A 20,959-nucleotide genomic window follows, 5' to 3' on the forward strand; every position below is an offset into this window, starting at 1 on the left:
ATTATATTGTATTGCGGTGGTGGTGTAATGGTTAAGACGCCCGCCTGTGGATCGAAAGGACATTGCACACTGGTTGACAGTTTAGTTCCCTAGTGTGTATGCGACTACCTGCCACTAGATGGAGGTAAGTAGTCGTAAAAGTCATGTCAGATGCCTTTAGGCGATTTGAATAAAATATGACACCAGTGTTGGCAATAACACACTCGATATGATAATTGCATTCTCAACCAATGGTCAGCGTAGAAATTAAACCATAAAATTTTAATGTTATTTTACAATTGGCCGTCTACTTAATGCCATGGGAATCAGCTGCCTGGGCTATGTGTCCCGTAGTCGCCTTGTACAATCCGACAGAGGATAGTACTCGCCAAACGCCACTGCACTTAAATCCAAAATGTATACATGGTAAACTAGACCATCAGATTTCGCAGTATGGTATGGGAACCGCTCAGTACAGTTACCTCCAATAAAGCATGGTCGCTGCCATAAATATTAATGTCTCCTCTGAAAGAGAGCAGAGCAGGCGTGCGGACTGAAAATTAAAATGTACGTGAAGTGCATTGTTGTACACTGTACAGGCAACATTACACTCAGCTATTCAATCTCATTGCATATTAACATTACTGTTGCGATTGTTTGAAATTTACTTGCTTATTGTGACTACATGTAGACTGTATAATTTGCAAATATGTGTACTGTTGAGCTCTTAGAACTCTATTCTGAGACCTTTTTACAATGGTAGAATTTATTATAAGCTCAGTAAAGTTATAATACCTATCTTTAAAATCACTTGTGTCAAAACATCATTGGTTGCACCGTAGTCGGATTAGTAGTTGGATTTTCGTCTGAAATTTTAGAAAAATATTGGACATAAACCCGTCTGTGGGTTAAAACCTTCTCAGTATTAATTAATTTACTTATGTACTGAAGATACTAGATAGATACAGTCAGTGGATAGTGCAGTCGAATATTAACCATCTTATTCATAAAAGGGTTTTCATAACACAGGGGATTCATAACAGGTTAATTTTTATGAATAAAAAGATGAGTGATCTTTTTCTAATTAAAAAAGTGCTAAAGCATCGGTGTAACAAAAACATGTGAATTTATAAAGAAATTCATAAGTTAATAATCTTAAAACCTTATGCCAAAATTTTAAGATGAACATTAATGTTTAAATCGAATAAACACTTCATGTTTCAATTAAAATATTTCAATTAACTGCTATTACATAGGCCCTCATTGAATATTAAATTGAAATAATTTCAATATCAAATAGCGCTTGTCACTAATTAACTATTTGATTACTAGTCAAGTATTTTTAGCACCAATTTGCTATTTTTAGTTCGTAATAATCGCAATATTAACAAAGGTGCGATAAAACTCGTTCCCACTGGCAACAATTATACCGGAGTTGCCTTTACACAATGTAAGGCCTGGTTGGTAAGGCTACGTACTTGGTATATAGCCATTTAATAAGTAAGAGCGCTAGGTACCGCACAAACAAGAGAACGCTCCCGGCTCACTAGCGCCACCATCACATTTTGATCGATGCGGAAACTTAAGAAAAAAACTACAGGAGATTATGCGCACTATAGGATTTTATTAGATATACAAAATGTGGTCACATTTTACGACAACGATTTCGATGGTTGACCGTTTTCTTTTTAGTTATTTGTGGCAACTGTTTCCGATAGAAAACTATAATATTATCTAATAAAATTGATTATATTTTGTAGCATATATATATATAGTGACCACATTATGTTGTGAATATAAAAAAAATATGTCCTTTATTTTCGCTAATAGATAAAAGAAACGATAAAAATGTGATGATGGCGCTAGTAAGCCGGGAGCGCTCTCTTAAGCACTACGCTTAAAGAACCCTCATAACTTAATTCTACAAAAAGTGCACAAGATAAATAGGTGGGACACGTAGCGCGTCACGCGATGCCCTGAGGATATAACACTCGTTTGTATGACTCGCCTTTTTATACCTTCTCAGAACAATTCGTTCAAAAGTACCTTTTTTTTATTTTTCAAGCCTATTCGGTACTTACAATTTCATTGAAGTTATTATTGAGACTACTGTGCAATTTGAGCAGTAAAAAACAGCAGTAACGGTCATAAAAAAATAGCGTAATCAAAAATAAGCTATGTACTAAATTAGAATTTGAAAAAATATATGAAAAATTTTCTGCTACAGTTTGCATCAACCTAAATAAGAAAGGAAAACACAAAATAAAGTAATCTTTGAAACACTTATTGTCATTTTTAAATACGCTGTCGAGTGAGTCGAGCTTGATAACATCTTATTATTGAAACGTATAAGTAGAAGAAGTATCAACTCAAGATTTTGGTTAAATTAGCAAATTAAACAAAAGCTTGTAAAAATCTCCATTCGCTATCAAAGATTCGATATGCACAGACTACTGTTAGCATTTCTTTCACAGCTCAGCGTCTATGGGCAAAAGCCCGTTTAAAAGTAGACTTTTTCAAACGGTCTCTTTTTGTTTAAAAATATATATTCTTGATACAGTCATTGGTTAGAATGAAACAATATGTTAATGTCCCTTACTATTTGACTTCATTGAGTGGGTTGCACTAGTCAACTTTGACTGCGCAGAAAAACGCAAAGTACACCATTTTGTTTGTAGGTCAAAGTCATCAAAGTTGACTGTTGTGACATCCTTACAGTAGTTTGCATTCGTCATCTCTAACTGCAACCGGCACAGAATTCGTTAAACTTATTTTTTGACTGGTGCAACTCACCCTAATTTAAATAGGTATTAAAATAGGGCTTAATCTGGGCTTTTTTTTAAAGTCCGGGTTATAGTCTGGAATTAATGAGCGGTTAGCCAAAGTTTAACGAACTTGAAACGCAAGGCGTGAGTTAGGTGAACCACATCGTTGCGATTATGAAGATATGCTAGCTACTCAAGTAATCAGCATATTTTTTTTGTGATTAAAGAATTTCATATTCTTTAATCACAAAAAAAAATGCTGATTACAGAGCTGAGATAAATAAAGATGAGGAAATCTATGAAAAAAAGCATCAAAAGTTCTTTTTTTAAACAATTTAAATATGGAGAAAATATTTTCATTCATAATTTTCCCTGGCTTTAGACTTCACTTAGCCTTCCTTCCTTCTTAATATATTATTATGAATAAAGTTGAAATACCGGTCCGCCGCGGCAGAAATTATTTAATATTGTGCTTCGTCAACTTCAGATAAAATATACAAAAAAAATATTTTCTATTTAATTTCACAATGTATCGCGTACAACAATAGCTTCCTCCTTTATAGAAGAGAATTATGACCCGTATATTGTCCAGAGTGTCTCGGTATATTCGCTAAATTATACTATTAAAAGTCATATTGTGGCAACACCATCAGCATTATCCATTTAATAAAAGGTACAGATAACAGCGCGTAAACCTGTTCAAATTCATTGCAATATCACCGTTATCACAGCAAAATAGAGGTTCACGTACAACTTATCACGTAGTTACCCGTAACATAGGCTAAGCTATAAGGAAATGTTAATTCAATCATACTCGATTTTTAAAAATATATATTTAAATTATTGCAATAACAATAAAATATACACTAAAGATTATTAGCTAATAAATTACTTTTATTAACTTCATATAATTGAATTTGTAATGGAATATAATTATTTTAAAGATAATTAGTAGCGATATTGTTCACGCAATTGATTTTAATTGTAATGTATGTAAATGTGAGTTTATATTTCTGTAAACTTGCTCGAAATCTTAGTGGTGTGTAGATATGTAACCCCATGGATAACGTGGCAAAAAGAGACAAAGCAAAGGCAACAACAGCATTCCCAATGAGGATTGACATCAAGCAGCTGGCCGGTTGTAAAATCACAGGCAGATCTCCAAAATTTTAAGGTTGTTTTTTACGTTGACCCCGGGTTTCGCGGCGTTGCGAACGCAAACGGAAACATGCGGAGCATACCATGTGAGGGAAATACTGGCTCGAAATCTTTGACGTTTCATAAAGTTGTCGACTTCCTTGAAAAACATCGTATACCTAAGTACATGATTTTTTGCTTTTCTGAACAACGAAATTATTTCTACACATATTAATATGTGGACATAACGTTGAAATATTTTTAAGTACCTATATAATTTATTCCAACTGAGATGTTGCACTTAGGAATGGTCTCCTCTATAGTACCAGCTCAAGTCTGGGTGGGCAGCTTGTATAAACTGTGAAGTGGTTTTAAGTAATCAGAGCAGAGCAACACGGAAGGCAGGCTGCAGTCCAGTGTTGGGCCCCCGGCAATGATTAGCGCATTCTGCTTACTGTTGTTAACATGACAAGGCGTATTCACACCAACGAACGTTACAATATGTAGCGTATATACTGAAACTTACAAACTTTCAGTATTACAATATAAACTTTGATGAAATAGATATCTAAACGCAAATATCGTATAGCGTTTACTATGTAGTAAACGCTAATGTCTCTCTCTCTCTCTTTCATCTGAGTGGTTTCTGGTTTCTTCTTCAGCCGTTAAGTCTGAGCCCAGCATATGCTTTCCTACTATTTCGGCTTCACTTTATACTTTCGTCGATATCCCTTCGTACGCTTAACATTCTTCTTGATTTTTCTAGGGTTTGTACTTTCTGCCAGGACTAAGCAAAAAAGACATACCCAGACATTCCCGATGTATGTGATATATGTGTACCGACATATGTGTTTATGTTTTTCTACTACTTTTGATTTCATTTCTTCTATGTACCATACAATGAAAATAAGAAAAGAAATGGCCGTAAATATCACGGGTGTGAATGTGAACACAGCTTTAAAATACAATTGTCAGTGACTCGTGATTTTAATCTTTATGGCAATTGACATAAGTGCTGGCGATCGAGCTACAAGATGATTATGTCAATTATGTCAGTTGACGCTTACTTTCTCTGCTATATGATGCAAAGTACTGAGGGTTAACTGGTTTGTCCACCTCCGCTCCGTATTTATCAAATAAATAATTATTAAGAGCAATATAATTATGTGAATTAGCTGGAGGATCATGGACGCTTGTGGCTATCAGTGGAATTATGTCATAAATATGTTTTCCGTCGAACACACCTGTTTTATACTGTTCTAATACTAATGCTAGCATTTTTTTTGTTGTGGCTCCATCGTTCGCCAAAACGATGATTTTTCCAATATCAATGTTGAGAAAAACGAATGTAAATGCTTTTAGCAATAAGTTCGCCATTTGTTTAGAAGAATATTTTTTATAAGAGGGTTTTTACTTGTAACAAAATATATATATAAAAGTATTACTCGACATCCATGTGAGTATGTAATGTAGTGTTAAAGCGGGATTCACGCATGCCTTAAATGACTAACATTAAATGTCTTAATTTTAGTATTCATAATTGTTTTCGTGATTTTCCTTGCAAATTAGGTATTAAGAAAAAACACTGTTTTCTATTCCATTTTAAGCGGAACTCGACAACTTCCTACGACTCGTACATGACTTACTCGTGACAATCATAATCCGAAGGCAAATATAGCGTTGTGTCCTTGTTGTATTCAAACACTAAATAGCAAATGTTTGCAGAGCCGTGTGGACAGTCGATCGCCTAGTTAGACGCCAAATATAACCGTTTTGCGGTTTCAAGAAATTACCATTCGTCTTTAGCGCGCGTTGAGGTCTTCAATAATTTTAGAATTCGATTTTCCCGGAAACATTTTGTATCATGGCCACAGCATTGACGGTGACCATCGTAAAATCATTCTGAGTCTAGGATGAGTTAAAGCAAGACTATAGTTTGAGACTTTTAAAAGTCTCTAAAACCTCATCTTGTTAGACTATTCTTGATTGATCCAACTGAGTTCGTAGTCTGTTGAACGCACGTTTAATTAGGAAGGTCACCACCAGGAGCTCTCGTGGCATGAAGAAATAAGCAATGATGTGGCTCCTTTCCCAAACATTTTATCTGACCTCCTTATCCTATTACTTATGACGTCACTCATAAATTCTTATTGAACTTCACTCTTTTCCTGTGTATATAAATAACCAAAACCCCAAAACCTAAGACAGTTAATGCAGTTTTGATAATTCATCCCGTGACTGACAATTAAATCATTATCAGATAGCATTAGGCTACTTGGTGAAATGTGACATGCAGTGTTACCAGCGACAAAAAAGAGCGGTTATCTATATGTATAATACATATATTTGCACGGATGCAACAATAAAAAATGTCTAGCTATCTATAATCAAAGCCATCATCATGGTTGAAATAACTCCGTATATGTTACAAGAGGAATGTCAGCGGACGTTTTTACTATCGTTATGTATTGTCGACATTGGTAAATTCCCCCACGCCATTTGTATGGTTCAAGTGAGCATATGTAGCGGTTTTTGTATTTCCCACTGTACGTCTTATTTCCCATCGGGACTTTCCATCACTGAGCTTCTCGAATGGGCATTCATTGGAGACTTCGACAGTTATCTTCATTGTGGCTTTTCCCTAAAGACAGACTGGAGAGTGGATGAGAGAAGATGAGGAGATACAGACTGGGAAAAGAAGAAGGAGCAGGCCGAAGAAGAGGTGGATTGAGTGCATAGGCAGGATATGGCTAAATATGGAAGTAACAGATCAGTTGATATCAGGCAGGGAGAAGTGGAGGAGACTGACATGCTGTGCCGACCCCACATAAATTTGGATAAGTGTATTCTGATGATGATCAGGACGCGAAACACTAATGCTGTATGACTAGCTCCACTCACACTATTTAGGTTTACCAGAAACTCTTATTTTATTGATGCAATAACATAACACTCCATTTTCCTGTAAATTTTAATATCAGTCACAGTTTTTTCCTGTAATCCTTATTCTTCAAGCCACGTTTCTTTATTATTAATATTATAATTAGTTTGTATCTTAATTAGTTCATAAACATTTCTATACAAAATAATCTATATCCTAATGTAATTTATGTATTACTTGTGTACAAAATTTAATTAAAATCCATTGAATCGTGGTTATGCGATATCAATCCTGCTTTCTTTTTTTTTTGTTCTTAAGTTTTTATTTGATTATCGATTCAAATCAATTGTAAAAAACCGGACACTGGGTTAGTGCTATTTAGGTATGTTAATAAAATCTAAAATAAGTGAATTAAGCAATTAACTATTTAACAAGTACACCTTGTACACTACTTATTTATGAACTTGTGTGTGTGGCTTTAAAGTAAAATTAATGAACCATAAAATATACTATAATTGGCAAGAGAGATCATGCAATGCTAGATGCGATACTTACTAAGATAATTCCACTGCATTTGGTAAGCCGTTTTAATAAAACATCGAAATGTATGAAGATAAAACTTTAGAACCATCGAAATAGATGTAATTATTCTTATGGATATCTGTGTGATATGTTCTTGTGAGGTATTCATATAGTTTACTTATTGAAATTGACTTATGAATTTGGAATGCTTCAAAGAGAACCCACAACAGAAAAATGTAAAAGTAGTGTTAGCCAAGGTTTGAAAATAATAAATTCTTTAGTCTTTCAATCGCATATACAACACTGATTTTTATTTCGAATACAAGAATAAAAAGAGTATTTAATAAAATTTTATTATAAAATATGTAATTGTAATAGAAACAAGAATTCTAATTTCCTTACAATTTTTCCATTATATTTTAATATCATCAAAATAGATTTTTTTCGTTTACTGAGATATATTTTTGTTTAATTTACACTGGCTGAATTTTCGATCATCTAACTAAACACTATTCTATTTTCAAAGTTTATTCCCACCCTACGTAGAGAGAAGCATTTTTTTTGAGTTTTTCTCGACCGAAAGTTTCAGAATTCACATTTTTTACACACTATTCGGATCAAATATACACTTTTCCAATATGCCAATTAGAAAAAAAGTCAGGTTTAGTTCTATACGCGCAATATTTTCTGTGGCAACAAGCGGCAAAGAATCTGAGATATGACGTGATTGCGCGACGATTTGCTTGATATTTTAATTGTGTATCGATGATATCCAATTGTTTTTCTATTTTTAAACACAACACGGCTTCGATATTCACGAATCATTTTTAAAATTTAAACATAAAACAATACGATATACATACCTTATAAGTTTTTTAAAACGTGATATCGATTTTTAGCTGTTTATCAATTAAATACGTAGGTAGGTAATATTTTTGTAAGAAAAAAAACCTGACGTGCTTCTATTGATTTGTGGAATAACTATTTCCGTGGAAAGATTGCGCATGCGAAGCAGCGGACAACGGCTAGTCGTCTCATAAACTACAATTCTATATCAATTTTATGATTGCAGGTTAAATTAATTTGATACTAAATTTATTAATATTATAATCGTGGTGATATACTAGCATCAATTTAAGACCCATTAAAACTATTCAGTTTTGTTCACCATTTACGATTTCCGAGAAATTAAAGCTAGTTACACTTTCATAAGGTATTATACGTTTCATATAGACCCACTAGATAAAAAGACATCAACGCATATTATACTTTACAACGTGGCAGACAATAAGATTTCAACTATTCAAATTCATCAAATTTGTTTGTATATATATATATATATATATATATATATATATATATATATATATATATATATAAAACAAAACTATTTCCGACACATTTTTTTAACAAAGTCGATTTCCGCTGTTTGTGGCTAGTTTATAGTATTACAAAGAGTATTTTGTATCGAATTAATGTTTATGACGAATACATCATTCAAACAGTCCGCCCCAAACGTATCTAGTTCATATTTACGGAAAATTCATAAATCAGTGTTTCGTATCATACTGTAGATAGCACATTGAACGCCATTTCCCTATAATTTAAATTAGTCAAAAATATGTTATTTTCGTTGGCAGTATCGTGTATCGTGTCGTCGTATGCGTGTTAAGCTTATCGATTCCGTCAATGAATTACCGATTATTCGCGACTAGAATGTATTACCGATATCCACTATCAACAGTAGCACGGTAATTATGCAAAGTGTTTAGTTTTTATTCATCGTGCCTAGTTTTTCGAGTCACAAAATGTACGGTGTTTTGTCGAACATTCTAATTCGGTATGTAAAGCAAAATATATACTATGATGATTCCAAAACCATTTCGAGATCTTAGTTTAGTAAACTATATTTTACAATTAAAAGTCAAGAAAAACACCTGACTGAATATATTTTTAACATTAAAGAAAAAATATTTTACCTTGAATGACCTCTAAAAGGTAGCCTGAATGCATTCGTTTTCAAGTCTCTCAAAAAGAAAAAAGTCAATGTGTCAAAAACTGACACAAATAAAACAGAGTGACATATATTTTTTGATTTTCAAATTGATTTGATCTTCAAACAAATGTCAATGTCATTCCGCCTCCATTGATTTTTTTTCTTGTAGGCAGGCAGTGAGGTTCTGACTACTTTTCACGAATACGATTAATTTTTTTAAAATTAAATAAAAAAATATCTAGAACGAATAATTAAAAAATACCCAAATTGGTTTCTTAAAATAGATTATTCTTTAAGAAAAAAATATAAAATAAAATACTAAAAATGTACTTTACATACCGAATTGTTTGTAGGTACTTTAAAACAAAGAACCAAATGTTTGCTAAACACTTATATACTCAATCGAATATTGAAGTGTAAAAAGCTATGTAAAAATATAAAAAGTTGTGCATTTAGAAAAAAAACTATTTGCAAGACTATCTTTATTTACTTAATGGTCGAGTGTACGTGTGTCGAGTGTAAAGTTCTTGCCTCTGAGCCACAGGGTCCCGGGTTCGATGCTCGGTCAGGTAAAATGAAAAGTTCAATTCGGGTCTTGGAACGGGTCGCAGCGAACCAATCACATTGCTCTATTGTGACGTAACGACAACCACACTGCAATGTGATTCGCTCTCTACGTCTCACTTCCAATCAATGGTGAGAAGTGAAATGCAAACCCGCACTAAGCCCTCTGAAGTCATGTCATAAACCTTCAGGTGACTTCTCACTCAGTAAGAGAACTCTAATTATAGGCGATCGAAATAGCTCGCTCTGCTGGTTGTTAGAAATAAATTAATGAATAGCCTACATGTGAAAGAGATTTTATATTTACTGCCTTATGTACCTGGGGTGTCCGTCCAGTGTCCACAGTTCACAGAATCACTCTTCATCGAAAGGTTTCTCAAATCTAGATAAGCTTGAATTAAAATAATCGGTAAATTCAGTTCTGCTTAACATAATTAGATTAGATAAGGTAAGAACATGATAATCAAGTTTAAGTAACTTGAGATATAAAAATATTTTTTCGGCGAAACGTGCTTTCGATGAGGATTGATTCTGTGAACTGTGGATAATACTATTTGCAGGTACATAGGAGCTCCTATGTACCTACAATAGTATTATTTTTTCGAGTGCTGTAAAAAATCCTGACTAATATTATAAATGCGAATGTAAATTTGTTTGTTACCTCTTCACGCTCTATCTACTCAACCAATCTTCTTGTAATTTAGTTTGAAGTACGGAGAAGGACATAAGCTACCTTTCATCTCGGAAAATAAATGTTAATCTCGCGGGTGAAGCCGCGGGCAAAATTTAGTATTTCATTTAAGTCACAACAGCTACTCATACAATTGCTTAGAGATTCACACCTATTAAGTCGTGTTCTATGTTAGTCTTGGTGTAAAACATTTTATGTCCATTCTTTGCTAAATTTATAGCACAGAACAAAAATAACACAGAATATGTTTCTCTTTTGATGCTTCTTTCGCATATATTATCTATTTCTATATCTTAGAATGGATTAGAAATGTCCCTTCAAATTTATAATTTATTAAATAGGCAAAGTATAACTTTTAGAGGAAAATTTATTATTTCCACGACAGAATGTAGAATTGACTCAAAATTTTTGTTTTACTTTTCGCTATAAACAGAGGGAACTCATTGTGTTTAGATTTTTTATTTTAATGAAATAATGTGTGTAGAATAATGCAGCAGCCACTTTAGTCGAAATAATTAATGAAGCTTGGGAATCCAAGCAAGATGTCGTAGGTATTTTCTGTGACTTATCGAAAGCTTTTGACTGTGTAGATCATAATATACTCAAAAATAAACTTCAACATTATGGTGTCACTGGCGCGGCTCTTAGTGTTCTTTCGTCTTACCTAGATAATAGAACACAGAGAGTAGAAATTAACAAAACAATTTCCGATAGTGCACCTGTTCACATAGGCGTACCTCAAGGCTCCATTATCGGTCCCTTTTTATTTTTGATTTATATTAACGACCTCCCATGCCTTGCCCAACATTTATGCGAAGTAGTTCTATTTGCAGACGATACATCCTTATTATTTAAAGTCGATAGAAAAAGTGAAAACTATAACTTTATAAGTAATAGCATGTCGGTAGTGCTTAACTGGTTTACAACCAACAACTTAGCTCTAAATACAGAGAAGACAAAATGTATTAAATTTTCTCTCTTAAATAACTCGCACAATGTTATACCTTTAACAGTAAATGGTAAAGCTCTGGAATGGGTACATAGTACTAAATTCCTGGGCATTACTGTGGACGACAAATTAAAGTGGGATAAACATATTGAAATCACGGCCAAAAAACTTAGTACGGCAGCTTTTGCAGTGAGAAGGATCAGACAGTGTACGAACATAGATACAGCTAGACTTGTGTATTTCAGCTACTTTCATAGCATTATGTCCTACGGACTATTAGTTTGGGGTAATGCAGCTGACATAGGAAAAAATTTTGTATTACAGAAAAGAGCTATCCGTTTTATTTATGGGTTAAAACCTCGAGATTCTCTTCAAGAACTCTTCAAATCAATTAACATCCTCACTGTGGTATGTCAGTATATCTTTGATGTGCTTATTTTTGTCAAATCAAATTTACATTTATATAAAAAATTAAACGAAGTAAATAGTGTAAACACTAGAAATAAGCACAAACTTTGTATGAATAGATTCAGGCTTAAAAAGGTTCGGCGGTCTTTCGTGGGTCAAAGTGTAAAATTATTCAATAAACTCCCTGCAGAGGCTATTAATCTGCCAATGAAAAATTTTAAAATTTATGTTAAGAAAAATTTAATGGATAAAGCGTATTACACAATTAACGCCTATTTGACTGATAAAAACGCTTGGATCCTCCCGACAACTTTGCCACTCCACACATGATCTCCTAATTTTTATTTTACTGTATATTATTTTATTCACAATTTTGAATTTTGTTATAATAATTCGTATGGCATTTAAATTTTATTTGTAAAACATGTACGTGATTTGTGATCTTCAAGTGTCTGAATTATACTTCTATTTCGACGAATAAGAATTGTAATTATGAAGTCATGGGAATCGAGTGTGTCATGCTCACTCAAATGGTCAATCTGGTGGTGGCGTCGTGGGCCGGGTCGTGAGGTTCCCTCTATTATGGTTGAGCTACGCGATGGCTGTCCCATGCGTCAACTCGTGAACGGGTGCTGCCAGAGGGAACTGGTCATCTCGTTTCTCATATATTTTCATGTAAGTTAATTGTGTTTCACATCGATATATATATATATATATATATATATATATATATATATATATATATATATATATATATATATATATATTATAATCAGCACTCGGATCACAATCATAACCTGTTTTGATATACCTTTTGACTATGTACATTATGTACTTTTATATATTATTAGAAAGAAAAGAAAAAAAAAATTTTTTGTAAGAAACAATAATGGTAAGCCGATCTGGCATGATAGGGACCAACACTGTTCAAATGAGTTTCTTTCGGCATTTCTTCTCAGCAGTGGTCGTTCCGAAATGCCAGTAGTTTCTAGCTTGTGAGAAATAACTATAAATTTAAAGATTGACGAGAAAAAGTGCCTGTGAAGGTCTAATTTCTGAATAAATGATTTGAATTTGAATTTGAATTTGAAATTCGCGTTATCTCTATTTTGGAAAGATTTTATTCAATTAATTTTATTTTGTTGATTTGTTTACACAGTTACTGAGATAACACGAAATAAGATTTTATATAAAAATAAGATTATTGACAAGCTTTTATTGTCGTCACAGAGATCTTGTGGTATTTAAAACTTGACAAAAACATCCAATCCCTGCAGTAAATCATTAAAAAGTTCGCTCGTAGGGAGCCGATTCTAGGTGCACAATTAAGTCATGCACATTGTAATAATGCATCGTTAACCAAACTAAACATGTGAAAATTTCAGATCAATCGTTTGATGATATCTTCAAAATGGAGTTTCAAGACTCCACCCAAACAATCCTAACTAATATTATAAATGCAAAAGTAAATTTGTTTGTAAACCTTTTCACGCATTATCTACTGGACCGATTGTTATGAAATTTGGTACACGGGTAGAAAATAACCTGGAATAACACCTATGTTTTATACCCTATGTTTTATACACATACCTTTTACCCCGAAATTCCCATGGGAGCGAAGCCCCGAGGCGCAGCTAGTATACATACCAAGTTAAATAGAAGCTTGTAAATTTGAAATGCCTATTCTGTGTTATAATTACTTTATGATTTAAGTGCTATAATTTTCTCGCAGTGCCGCGTTGATCTGTTAACTGGAAACGAGAAAGTATTTTATGATTTCTTTTTCCATATCATGCCAGCAAAACATTATCTAAACGTTTGCTGTTGAGTATGCCGACATAGTCATCTTGTAATCCTTCCTGCTTATGATCCAGTGCTTATTACCATTCATCATAAGTTAAAGCATGTATATCACTGGTCACACTTTTAACTGGTCGCACAGTATACACAATTTTGTTTGAACGTTAGAATCAACGTCTAAGTGACTAATGCAACACACTATAATATCTTACATGTTTTTCTTACACTATAAAAGTATAATGAAAAATAAATAAATTGAAAATTTAGGATACCCCTGCGGACTCCGAAGTTGTTACTCCTCCGACCGACCTCTTATTCGCTGGAAAAGGGCTAATGGCTTCCAAAAGGCTGACCAAACATTTTTCAAACATAGCTAGGAACGCTCTCGATTAAATTCTCTTTCAAATAAAAAAAACTAGATCGGTATAGGTTCAGTCGTTTGGCTGCTACGACACTAAGGACACAGATATTAGGACAGTTAACAGCACATCAAATTACCTTGCATAAACCTCTATGATGCGAATTCGAATTTGGGTCGGTTGATGTTGTGTCGACTGTACACATTTAAATTTATAACCTGACTTCGAGGGTTAAAAAAGAGTATCATGCGGCTAATCGACGTAACCTTGTCAAATTTTGTCCTATATCAACGGATAGCGTTAATTTTCCATGTAAAGTCGACCGCGTGCCACGTACCCTGCATGGTCTTTTACGTGATAGAAATAGCGGCGAATTCGCAATAAATATGGGTAACTTGATGACTACTACGTACAGTGACATCTGTTCACTGTACATAGTAGGACGTCGCCGCGTCCATTCAACTTAAAATGCTAACAAACTCTTTTCAAAGAATCGCAGATAAAAATAAACAGGACGAACACTGGTCTAACTGGATCAGGGAATACATGTTTGTCTATTATCTAACCCGCCAATTATATGGATCTTTGTGGTAAATGGTCGCCATTAAAGGCCATTTGTTGTGACGGCCATTATTACGTGTTAATTGATTCGGGCCCCGGCCATTTTTCCCCATTGGAAATGTTGTAAATTCTAGTTCATTCGATGATTTAATTAACCAGTAGCAGTATAATGATAGAATAACGTTATAGTATTGCTTGAACGTATGCTTAATACGCATGTGTCAGCGAATATGCAAGGAAATTGAGAAAATTACTGTTCATTGTATTACCAGTTCTTTATGTTATATAATCTTAAACGCAATTCAATTTTATAAAACTTTATTTTGTTTTTCAAAATTTCAATAACTATGTATAAATGGTGGACTTAACACCACATGGCATTTTCAACCAGTTAAAGATGAAACAGAGTCAAATTGACCACGTTTTTGTTTTTTCCTATTCTACCTTTTCCACAAAGTAAAATCTTTTTTACCATAGTTGAGATAGGACTAACAATTTCAATTGGTAAGATATAATACGGAAATTAAATTCATTAGATCAAATACTTTACTGTCAGAAATTCCTGTTACCGGTCGTTCACTCAAGTACTATCACGGTACAGTCGACATCACATTAATATTGCAAATTCGCCCCTACGACAGCATATGGGTTTGCAGAGTAATTTGATATGCGGTTGACCTTAAAAGTATCTAATTCTTGAAGAAGCAAATCTCAAGCAAGTAAAATATAGGAAGCATGCTTCTGCAGCTAATCTGAATTTTGTTATATACATTTTTTTTTATTTCAATGCTCACTCAAGATTATTTTCGGATTACACTTAAGCTGTTTATTATTTTTACGTATGCCCTGGGTAATGGGGCGTCACAGTCGCGAACACCACAAGGAACAAGCAATGGGAGTAAGAGAGAGAACCTTGAAAGATAGATCTGGTATCTTTGAACTAGTAATTGTGTGTCGACACAGACTATACGTCTCTACAGACAAACACAAAACTATGCCTCGTCAAAATTCCTGTACAACTGAGATACTATTCACTTTAACAAGCGTCCTTGTTACTGAAGACACCTGTTATGCCAATTGACAAGGAAATATTCAGTGGCTGTTCAAGTTATTGTGGGAACGCTCGAGATTGAATCTGGGGCTTTCAGGACGGAATCACAACTCAGCCCGCCCCTATTCCACTGGGGGCACGGAGTCATCACTGTATAGAAACATCGTGTTAACTCGATGTGGAAATCGATGTACATTTATGCAAGTTATCTTCTTATTGTGGACGTATCTATTTATACATATGCAAGTAAATAATGTTTAATTAAAATTTTATGTAGAATCAAGAATAATATTTTATATATTTTTGTGTAAAAATGGTTTGGGATTACATTGCTCTCATTAGACCAAATGAAAGTCAACATCTATTCGAGTCGAATCTTCATAAAAAACAGTTGAAATCCGAAAAAATCATTTGGTGTTAGGTTTTGTATATCATTGATACGTGACATTGAATCGTAAATAGGTAAATGATAAATGGAATAAAAAAGTGTGGTATTGCTTGTAAAAATATTCTAAATACCGGCAATTTTCTAGACTGTCAACATAGTTAAATAATATCATCGTACAATCACCGCTATGATATAACGTCATATCTTTATGGGGAAAGCTATCACGTTAAACAGTTATCCACTAGTAGACGATAAATAAAAAGTGATTTTAATCATAGGCCGGCTAGCTTTGCCGTGTTTGTCGATAAGCATCGTATTAACTCGAGTCTAGGTTTACTCCCTCAATTTACCTGCCTAGGACAAGGTTTTTTTGCATCTGGTATAATAAAAGTATTTGTTAACGGGACCTTTATTTTAGATTTTTTTTTATTAACCCTACCACCATGAAGAAACGTAAACGTTTGTTTAGCTAAATCGGATAATGCGTGTATAAGAACGATAAGAGGAATATTTTTGGTCCTAATTTAATTTGATCATAGTGGAGACCATTTGGGGTACACAGGTAAGCAGACAATTGAGACAAGTAAATTGATTGTTTGTAATATCTTTTATCGTATAAAGAACACATGTTAAAAACTACATATATTGGTATATATATATTGATGAGGAAAGTGGTGATCGTTACGGAAGCAGTAGTAGACGGATTGGGGAAAAAATTTATAGTTTGAGAAAACAGATGATATATTCATAATAGAACAAACTGGAAAGTAGACTGATCGTCAGGCGTTTGAAGTGTTATTTATTACGTGTAGAACACTGAACTTTTTGTGTCGTTTACTGTCAACGAAAGCATTGATTTTTCACAGTGAAACACAAGTGAAACATGATACGACGAACGTAAGCAGATACAATTAATCCGGTGTACTTTAAGGTCTAAAGAAGAGATATAAATCATAGAACCTTATACAGCGTCTACTCTTAAAACAGTTTCTTGTAACTGCCTTATAGAGACAAAGAATTCGATACATGTGAGAAAAACCCTCCTTTTAATACCGGCATCTCAAGTCAAAGCTGTAATTACACTGGAATTCAAATAAAATGTTTTCAAGGAATACATAATGATTTATAATTGATACTCAATTAATTGGTTAACAGTAACTTAACATGAGAAAGGCACTGAAGATATATAATGGACCGTAGATTTGCGTGAAGTTTTAGCAAGCCCATTTTACCGCTTGCTGATAAAACATCATATTGTTATCTGACAGATAAACTAATCCCTACAAAAATGCCTGATGTTATTGGCTAGTTAGCCCTATCCAATACTATTGATACGATGATATGTTGGATAGGCTATCAAACACTTTATCATCAAGTAGTGAAACAGGTCTTAATTTTTAAGCTATTCTACTAGTAGAACTTATTACTTATTATTTGGAGCAATATTTTTGTATAAGTTACGTGATTGTATGACAAATGCTATTAAAAAATATTCTCTGGGCTATTTTATAGGAACAACGGAATTATTCCTATTTAATAGCTCAAAATATTAGAAATCTCTTCTTTATAAGAAAAATTACATTGTTCAAAAACCACAAATATTTATTTACAGGTACACTGACACCAGAAAATACTGACTTCTTTCGTGTCAGGTGAGTAAAAATACCGCACGAGCTACAATCGATATCAATAAGCTTTTTATAGAATGTGGTTTTATTTATTTATTTGTTTATTTATTTAACTTTATTATAAAAATGTAAACGGTGACCTTAAAGCCTAGGCTTTTTCTACCATTGTGATTATTATTACACGACAGCCTTATAAAGGAGTGCTGTGCTCAGGGTTCATGTTTATATGTATGTAATGTATATACGTTGTAGTAATTTTTAGTTTATTTGTCCGGTGTTTTAGTCATCTGCTATGACTTTATCAATACCGCCATCTAGCAACCAATAAACGAATACTTTTTTTTTCGTCTTCCATAACTTTACAAAACAGATACCGATAAATAAAACAAAGAATTTTATAAGTTTAATATGTTAAATACTTTCCAAATGGAATCCATTTTTCTCACTATCCTCAAGGACAGCTGGTGTGAAAATGTCAATTTTTACATTTTTGAATGTAAAGCCTCAATTTCATTATTTACGATTAATTACATAATTCACTACTACAAACGAATATATAATCCTGATTTTAAATACTTGGTTTTGAATTGAAAAACATTAGTTTTGTCCGTGAATGAATTCTGTTTCTGTATCTTCAGCTATCCTTTTAACGTCCTTATACACAGCCATTACTTTTTTCTTTATTAAAATACAATACTAGTGATATGAAAATAGTTTCGTTCATCAAACATGTCGAGAAATACGCCACTTGTATCGTGAAAATTATGTATACAAGTTACTGACCACAACCAGCCAAGTTTCAAAGACATTTAAGAATTCTTGTTATTCAAGCCGCGCGTCATAGCCCACGGCCACACGGCTAACGTCTTGTAACTATCGCGGTAATGGCCCGTGTGAGCACGCCTTTATAGCCTTACGGTAGCGACCTTGCTTATAATTTATCAATTCGCAACGGTTTTCTGCCACGTCAATTATATGGATATATCGGATAATTCGGTTCTTATGTTTCTCTTTTATTTGAAACTTTCTTGAATCATTCTTTGTTTGGAATATTTATTTTACAACACACCTTTATTGAAGCAAAGTTAAAATTACTGTTTTTGAGTTATACCTACATATATAAAGAATGGCATGTCATTTTTAGTCACATGTATTGTTTTTGCTGAGTAAGAGAGATATCAATGAGAAAAAAAATAACCATTTTTAAGACAAACTTTTTTTAACAAAATACCTATGTCTATCTAGCTGCGCTCCAGGACTGTTTCCCAAACCACAGTGTACCAAATTTCATCGAAATTGAGTAACAAACATCCTTACAATCTAAACTTTCGTATTTATTAGCAAGATGCCCGTTGTAATTGTTAATAGTTAAAGAGTTGAGTTTCAAGCAGAGAAACTCCTTGAAGTGTGCTAATTATGAGCATATATATGTTTGAAGTTACTATTGAAACAAAATCCGGTGTGTAATGGCCATAAAATGTGTCTCACCTCTCAAAAGTCTCACCCTGTTATCCATAAAAAATATAAAGCATATTTTATGCTAAAGTATGTTTTGTCCCTATTGCACTTTACAATATTTGACATTGACAGAACGAGACAAAACATACTTTAGCTTATAGTATGCTGTAACTTATTTTATAATTAGTGTTTTTGTGACAACCTCGGTGGCGCAGTGGTAAAGTGCTTGCTAGTCTGAACCGAGAGGTCCCGGGTCCGAACTCCGGTCGGGTCATGATGGAAAATGATCTTTTTCTTATTCGCCTATGGATCTTGGATGATTATTTATATATATAAATAAACATCCAAGATCCATAGGCGAATAGTATTGGTCATAAAATATAGTATCGTTGAGTTAGTTCCCATAACACAAGTCTCGAATTTATTTTAGGCTAGCTTAATCTGTGTGATTTGTCCGTATTATGAATAAATTTATCTCAATATGTCTTTTTATGATTGCAGCAATATAAATTAAACTGACTTTATATCGATTTCGAGGTTATTAAAATATTTTACTTTAGGAGTTACAGGTTTGAACTAATATTTGATTTATTTTCGACAACATTAAAAAATATATAAAACATATATCTATAAAATTTTTTACACACACCGTTTTTACTTCCAGGTATGTTATAACTCGGTAAGTAAAACGGAATGTATGTATTTTTACATTTGGCCGTAATGTTGTACAGCATTGCATCGCGTCGTGTAGCTTCTCGTCGCTAACCTAGGTTACCTAAGCTATTTTCACAGCGTTTTAACAGTTTCTGCGGCTTAAGATCTAAAGGGTTTTTAAACCTGTGTGTTTGGTAGTTTGTGTTTTAATACGTGATAAAGAAAAGTTAATCTATGATTAATTCTATGATCCTGAATTTCTTAATACTAGCCGGGAACGCCTGCTAATAACTTCTATTAAGTAGTAGATGATCACATAACCTTGAAAGACAGCGCTATGTGAAAGCTATGAGCTTTGAGTAAACAGTGAAATTTTCTGTTCAATCGCTGAAATACTTTAAACCCTCTCATTAACTCTAAATGAGACACAAGAAAAATTATTGCAACGTCTGTATGCATTAAGAGACAAAAGGTAAAATTTACCAAAAAAAAAAATGGTAAATCTCGCATATTCGCTTAGATGACATATTAAGATACATATGAAAAACATTCTTATATTTTAATAATTACAGATAACGCGACTAGTTGTATGTCTGATGTTAATTGCTAACCACGTATAATTACAACTTTCTTCGTGTAACAATATATGGAAAATCTACGAATGGTCCTACTAGTTTAGAAAACCGGATTAAGTTAATGTAAATTGTATGAAAACCGCAGATTTGTGTTCGATACGATCCCTTTATGTTATTTTAATTTTTATTAATTACTTTAAATTTTGCATCAATTTGTATGTTTAAATCAGAAGTATTTAAAGCATTATCTATTCCATCTTCATCTCGTAAGTTGATACGAATATCAGTCTAATTGCCAAACAAACAAATGGACTTCTTATCTAAGTATTTGAATTTATTTTGACGCCTTGTAACCGCCTTAATTTGTTCCAACTCGATTTGTACACTGATAAGGGAATGAATTATGGATACGTGCTAAAAAGTATAATAATAAAAAGCAATTAAAAATCTTGTTAATTTTTATGAATCAAGTAGGGCACTTCAAATAGAATATTCCTATAAAAGTTTTTAAAATAAATAATGATTAATTATGTGATTTAGTTACATACCTACTATTGTTAGCACTCATAGCACTCATAGGGAATGATTTTTAC

The 20,959-nt window shown here is 33.2% G+C and overlaps 1 protein-coding gene across 3 annotated transcripts in view; it reads left to right on the forward strand.

Annotated features, from left to right (window-relative positions):
* LOC128673695 (uncharacterized protein) overlaps window positions 1-20,959 on the forward strand; it is an 85,849-nt gene that overhangs the window by 13,915 nt on the left and 50,975 nt on the right. For 2 of the 3 annotated variants that reach the window (XM_053751721.1, XM_053751720.1), the window contains exon 2: window positions 17,664-17,703. The exons of the other annotated variant lie outside the window; for it this stretch is intronic. The gene's annotated coding sequence lies outside the window, so the exon portion shown is untranslated. The remainder of the gene's footprint in view (window positions 1-17,663; window positions 17,704-20,959) is intronic. 3 annotated transcript variants of the gene reach the window in all.

Source organism: Plodia interpunctella, chromosome 11, assembly GCF_027563975.2.
Source record: "Plodia interpunctella isolate USDA-ARS_2022_Savannah chromosome 11, ilPloInte3.2, whole genome shotgun sequence".
Lineage (NCBI taxonomy): Eukaryota > Metazoa > Arthropoda > Insecta > Lepidoptera > Pyralidae > Plodia > Plodia interpunctella.